We start from the raw sequence: 6913 nt of genomic DNA, 5'->3' as shown, positions 1-6913 counted from the left end.
AGATTTAAAATGTATAAAAATAATTTGATAATGGCAGATCTACAAGCTCTCATGTGTCTTATTGTATTGTGAGCTTGTAGATGTTTTTAATGTAAAATAATAAATAAAGTAAAATTAAGTTATTCATTTTTAATGCCTTTATCGGCCGATAATATCAGACATCCCTAACAAAAAGATATATCAAACGTGTCAATACATTTCAAAGAATGCCACAAGTGGCACTAAAACTTCACCAATAAATAAAGAAACATCCACATGTTCCATAAATTAAATGCCACAAAGGTTTGCCGAAAAAGTTTCTTAAACATCTTCTGCCGTATGTCCATAGAACTTCAGCTCTGTTGCAGCAAGCCAGTACAATGTGTCATTGTCTAGGTCACCTAAGCCACGATCACCATTCGGTGGCCGGTATTTGGGGCAAATGGTCATTACGTGTTCCACAGTCTGTAGTGGATCCTCGCATTCACAGTGGGCACTGTCCGAGATGTCCCACTTCTGCTTTGAGGGTTGTCCACTCCTTGCAGTGGAGGTGCTGGCAAAGAACATATTTGGGGTCCTCAATGTATTCCACTGGTCCCTCTGTCTTGCCTTCACCCAGGATGCCTTGGAGGTGTCAGCTGGCGTTGTGTGGAGCAGTTCCTGGGCCTGTGTGGCAAAGGGGCACAGTGACTTGAGGCACGTGTGCTGTGGCAAAGGTCGCCGTGACTTGGTGTGTGTGTTGTGGCAAACGGCACCGTGACTTGAGGCATGTGTGCTGTGGTGTCTCTGACGACCTTGTGGAGGAGATGGCTGGGATTCACTCAGCTGTGCCTTCTCAGTGAGGGCCAGCGTGGCTGCTTCTCGTCTGACCTCTGTTGGAGTGATTCCAGCGAGAACAGGCAGGCAGTTTGTTTGGGGTGGCCCATCCGGTGTTGAGGGCAGCATCCAGCTTCTTGACATGAGAGCTACGGCTCCAGACTGGGACACAGTAATCGGGTCGTCTGCATAGCCATACTTCACTGATGTTGTTGCAGGGAGGTCGTGGATGTAGCTGTTAGTGTTGAACAGCAGTTACTAGTTTATTTTCAAATAAATTTGTTTTTACTGTTTTGTGAAGCAACTTTGGGTACCTTGAAAAGTGCTATATAAATTGTATGTATTATAAAAAAACAGACAGACCCAGCAATTGTCGCCACACAGACATCACAAATTCCTATTGGCAGCAGCAACGATGTGCAAAGCCATTCATAGACTATAACCACCATGTATTCATTCCAGATGCTGCGAGGCTCAACCGGAGCCCCTACAGGTGGACACCTGCAGTTCTCGCTGTCCATGGATGAATCTGCATGGGGGGGCTCTGAAGGCGGCTCAAAGTAAGAAACCACTTGGACTTTTCCATTACTGCGAGTGGTATGGTCGGCTTCTGTTTTAAATGTTCTCTATACATTTTGTGTATGATGTGAAAGGACACAATGTACGTATATCTGGCTCTTGGTCACTTAAATGAATCTTTCGTTCTTTCTTTCTTAGGGTGGATGGGTCGTGGTAGACGTCGTGGAAGGACAGATCCGTTCCAAAGCTTCCCTCCTGGAGGACTTCTGATGAGCTGTGAGTAGGAATATTTCTTGTTGGGATGGATATCTGTTGTACTGTTATGGTACGAAGTATAGCATGGCAGTATGATTCCTCCTAGTGGCACTATTTACTACAGTCATCCAAATGTTTTAAATATTTTATGATAAATCTAAATGACTCTGCACAATAGTTTGAGAGTCAATATCTCATCTGCTTTTAGAAGCACTTGAATAAAAAATGACAAAAGATGTTGGACTGTACATGTGTTGATGCCTCCTAGTGGCACTGTGGTTGAATGTCTGTCAGCCTTCCAAGCTAATCAAAGTCTTAAAACCCCAGCATCCCTATTCTGGGGGGAGCGTTCAGCAAAAAATAGCAGATCTACAAGCTCACACAGCGTTGCAACGTGTTGTGAGCTTGTAGAGCTAATGCTTTCTTCTTTCTCTCTCAGGATGGAAATGGCTGAAGCCTCTAGAGATCTGCAGGTCTGTCCATGGATGAATGGGAGGACGGAGATCTGGGTAGACGTCGCTGGAACGCCACTGCTGGACAGGGTACACGCACACACACACACATGCACACACAGAGCAAAGCTAATTTGGTGTGTTTTTTTTCTTTTCTTTCTTTGTTAGAATGGAGATATCGATAGACGAGCTGATGTTCCCGGACAGAGATCCGTTCCAAAGCTCCCCCCCCCCCCCCCCCCCCCGGGGGCTTCCTCAGAGGACTCTGATGAGCTGTGAGTAGGAATAGTTATGGCTTGTTTCTGAGGATGGATAACTGCTTTTGTACTGTTATGGCACGAAGAATGGCATCATTTACTACAGTCATCCAAATGTTTTAAATATTTTATGATAAATCTAAATGACTCTGCACAATAGTTTGAGAGTCAATATCTCATCTGCTTTTAGAAGCACTTGAATAAAAAATGACAAGATGTTGAGGACTGTGTTGATGCCTCCTAGTGGCACTGTGGTTGAATGTCTGTCAGCCTTCCAAGCTAATCAAAGTCTTAATGACACTACCACTTCAACCCCAGCATCCCTATTCTGAGGGAGCGTTCAGCAAAAATAGCAGATTTACAAGCTCACACCGCGTTGCAACGTGTTGTGAGCTTGTAGAGCTAATGCTTTCTTCTTTCTCTCTCAGGATGGAAATGGCAGACACAGCTGGAGCCTCTAGAGATCTGCAGGTCTGTCCATGGATGGATGGGAGGACGGAGATCTGGGTAGACGCTGGAGGACTTCGGACCTGGGCCTGGATGGATGGGAGGACAGAGGACGGAGATCTGGGTAGACGCTGGAGGACTTCGGACCTGGGCCTGGATGGATGGGAGGACAGAGGACGGAGATCTGGGTAGACGCTGGAGGACTTCCGACCTGGGCCTGGATGGATGGGAGGACAGAGGACGGAGATCTGTGTAGACGCTGGAGGACTTCAGGCCTGGGCCTGGATGGATGGGAGGACAGAGGACGGAGATCTGGGTAGACGCTGGAGGACTTCGGAGAGGAACTCAACATATACGAACCGCTTCGGTGAGGAACTCGACAGTACGAACCGCTTTAGGGTTGGGGCTTTTTTATAGGCTTTATAGTAAAAAGCCAATAATCGTCCGTTGCCGATAATCGGTCAATCCCTATTCTTAAACGTTACTGTAAGTGCATGTGTATGTTGTGACAGGACACACACCCACACACACAGCAAAGCTAATTTGGGGTGCGTGTGTGTCTGTCTGTCTGTCTTTCGTTCTTTGTTAGACTGGAGATCTCAGCCGATGCCCGAGATCCGAAGCTTTCCTGTTTCCGCTGAGGACTTCTGGGAGGCTCGGATGGAGCTGGAAGGTTCGGTAGACATCACTGGAACCCGTTTAGGCCTGTCGGAATTTGAGGTTTTATAATGGCCGATTTAATTGTTTCTCAAATAAATTACTAGTAACAATTTAATTGCGTCATAACATTCTAAATAAAACTTTGGCTTTTGTAGGCTTTGTAAACAAAAAGCTGCACATGGCATAATTCAACAACTTTATACACTAAAAGAGAAGAAAATTACAAAGTGACACGTTTAGAGCTTGTAGATCGGTTGCTTCCATTATTTCTTTAAAATGTTTGACAATATATGAACATTTTCAACATGGAGACGATTATGACTAATCTCTAAAAAAGTATCTCAAATACTTGGCGATTAGGTAATTGTGACAGGCCTAAATCCTTCTAGTTGTGTTTTTTTATATCATGTTCTGTAATCAGTTAGGGTTGACTATAGACTTTTTTTAGGAACAAGATCATCATGCCGGTGAAGAGCACGTTTCTAGCCGATGGAGCAACTATTTCTGATCACCTTTGGAGTTGCATCACAGCAAGGTAACTATACAACACACGCACACACTATGATCATGACATGACATCAGCTTGTGACTGCAACTTGTTCCTGTTCGCAGATGACTCGGCACTGCTAGTCTCGGACAGGAACAAACTGCAGCTTGAAAAGGCCCTCAGCTCTGAACTCGGTAGAATCTGCACCTGGCTCGCTGATAACAAACTATCTTTACACCTGGGAAAAACTGAATCCATTCTCTTTGGATCTAATAGTAATCTCAGCAAGGCAAATGGCTTCTTGGTTAGAGTTGGTGACAATGTTATCACACGTAAAGATGAAATTACCTACCTAGGTTCCATCCTGGAGGCTAATCTTTCCGGTGATAAAATGGCCACCAACGTAATCAAAAAAGTCAACCAAAGAACAAGATTCCTTTACAGGATCTCCTCACTGGTCAACAAAAACACCTTGAAGACCTTAACAGGAGCCCTCGTACAAGGTTTCTTTGACTATGCATGTACCACAGCACCTCAAAGTCCCTTAAAACTAGGCTCCAGACCTCCCAAAACAAACTGGTCAGGCTCCTACTTGGCCTCACCCCCCGAACCTACCTCACTCCTGCCCACTTTGACAGGCTGGAATGGCTTAGGGTCGACGACAGAGTACAGCATCTTGCAATGGGTCTGGTCCACAAGATTCGATACACCACCAAGATACCCATGTACCTGTCTAGATACTTCCTTTATGTTAACGAAGTCCACACCCACAACACCAGAGGGAGTGCAACGAACCATGTACAACCCAGATTCGGCACAAACAAGGGACTAAATTATTTTCACTCCTATGCCACCAAAATGTGGAACGCCCTACCAACAGTCATTAAGACATGTGACTCCCTTTTTCCCCTCACTGTATACGTTTATTTTCCCTTTTTACCTCCTTTATGATGAATTCCTGTTCTGTTCTTTGACTATATAGAAGTGTCTTATTTGTACGTCTCTAAATGTTTTGAAGAATTGAACATGGTGGACCCTCTTGTAAACAAGTGTAATGCTTAATTGGGTCGTCCACTTGCAGTTAACAGTCTTTGTATTGAGTTTGTGCTTGACATGTACTGTAATTCTGCAAACTGTTAATAAATATTTCAATCAATATTGTTTTATGAACAAAGTAGTAATGAGCATTTCTTTCTTTTCTTTAGGACGTTGCTGGTCTCCTGTGTGGCTCCATCTGGAGGTCACCAGGGTTCTGAGTCACTCAGATCCTGACTGGTAGTGGTGATATGTAGATGTGATCAATCAGGGCTCTTTGAAAATAATAAACGATAAAATAATAAACCAATATAAATAACTAGATCATAATGTAAATAAATGGATAAAACGAACGATAAAAAAATAGATTATAGTAAATTAAAATGGTAAAATAAATTAGTAATACATAAAATAAAATTAGTAATAGCATAGTAATGGATAAAATAAATATAATTAGCAATATAGACAATAATACATAAAATAAATTAAATTATCAATATAGTAATGCATAAAATTAGTAATAACAGTAATACATAAAATAAATAAATGCATAAAAAATAAAATTAGTAATAACAGTAATACATAAAACAAATACAATTTGTAATGCATGAAGTAAAATTAGTAATAACATAGTAATACATCAAATAAATACAATTAGTAATATAGTTATACATAAAATTAGTAATAACATGGTAATATATAAAATACAATTAATACATAAAATAAATTCAATTACTTTGTGTTATAGAATGACTTAAAAAAACAAACAAAAAAATATCAATCACATCTACATATCACAACCAGGCTATATTGCCAGCAGGCAGGTGGACTGTAGACTCACTACAGCTGTCACAATGTGATATACTTTGTTTTGACCCAACTGGCCTCCAAGGAGAGGCGAGCATGGAGCCGGACATCTGATGATACACGAGAGAAGACGCCATAGTCAAAAAAAATTGTAATATGTTTTATGTTGATTGTAATTTATGCATGATGCCATATATCTGTAAATATTCAGTATTTTCTTGTTAATAAATTATTGCATTTATACCCGGGTGTCCGTTATGTGTCCATTACCCTTAGATTGCGCCGCTGTGGATTTATTTATTTCCCAAATGGTCTAAAAATGAGTTATTTAGCACTTTTACCAATGAATTGGCCTATACACAGACAACGACTGATTAGCCTATTTTGGACGATATGGGTCTTTTCTCTCGAGTCAGTGTGTAGTCTCACTATAGTCTGTGTAGATTACCCGGCGGTGTTGATGCCCCTCCCGGGAGTCGCGGCTCATGTTACTACTACTGCGCTACTGTTTGCTACAAAGCGACTGGAAGCGGACGAGCTTTACAGACATACCAATAGTAGCCAATCATATGCTGATTAGGCCAGTTGCTGTATAGCCTACCTACCCGATCACCAGGGACCAACAACACACACACACACACACACACACAATAGCCTTCTATATAATGCTGCGCACATATATTATATATATTTAAAAAAAATACCCAGCATAATTTTTGGGAAGGCTAAGCCTTCCCTAGCCTTGTACCTATGGGCACTGTACTGTAGGCATATAATACCTGGCTAGGTGAAAACAAAAGAAACCTGATTAGCATTTGAGTACTTTTAACACCTCTGAACAGCCGGCGGAGAGGTTCACATTTTCGGAATTTTGCGACAGAGTCACAGAGGGTCAATAATTCCCAGAAAATCTGTAATGTTAATATAAAATGTCCACGAAAATCTTCATGGGGGCTAAAAGGGGCTATTTAATTCTTCATGGGGGCTACAGCCCCATAGCCCCCACAGACTCGACGTCGTTGCATCCCACTGTGCTGTACCACAGCCCAGTGGTTGCCTGGTGGTTTTAAGAGGGGGGTTCTTGTCTCTATATAGGCACAGAAGTGGGCTAATTGCGCCCAAATTTCACACGCAACACACACACACACACACACACACACAGTCGCACACATGCACACTCGCACACACGCACACGCACA

At 42.3% G+C, this 6913-nt stretch overlaps 1 long non-coding RNA gene across 1 annotated transcript; it reads left to right on the top strand.

Moving 5' to 3' along the window:
- The first annotated feature begins 3017 nt into the window (after window positions 1-3017).
- Window positions 3018-5184, top strand: LOC308329695. Its single transcript, XR_013965421.1, has 4 exons — window positions 3018-3092; window positions 3315-3398; window positions 3834-3920; window positions 5078-5184. It is a non-coding gene; the product is annotated as an uncharacterized lncRNA (long non-coding RNA).
- Window positions 5185-6913: the final 1729 nt, after the last annotated feature.

The sequence above is a fragment of the Protomyctophum bolini genome, assembly GCF_963924005.1.
Source record: "Protomyctophum bolini genome assembly, chromosome: 15".
NCBI lineage: Eukaryota > Metazoa > Chordata > Actinopteri > Myctophiformes > Myctophidae > Protomyctophum > Protomyctophum bolini.
This window is presented reverse-complemented; position numbering and strand designations above follow the sequence as displayed.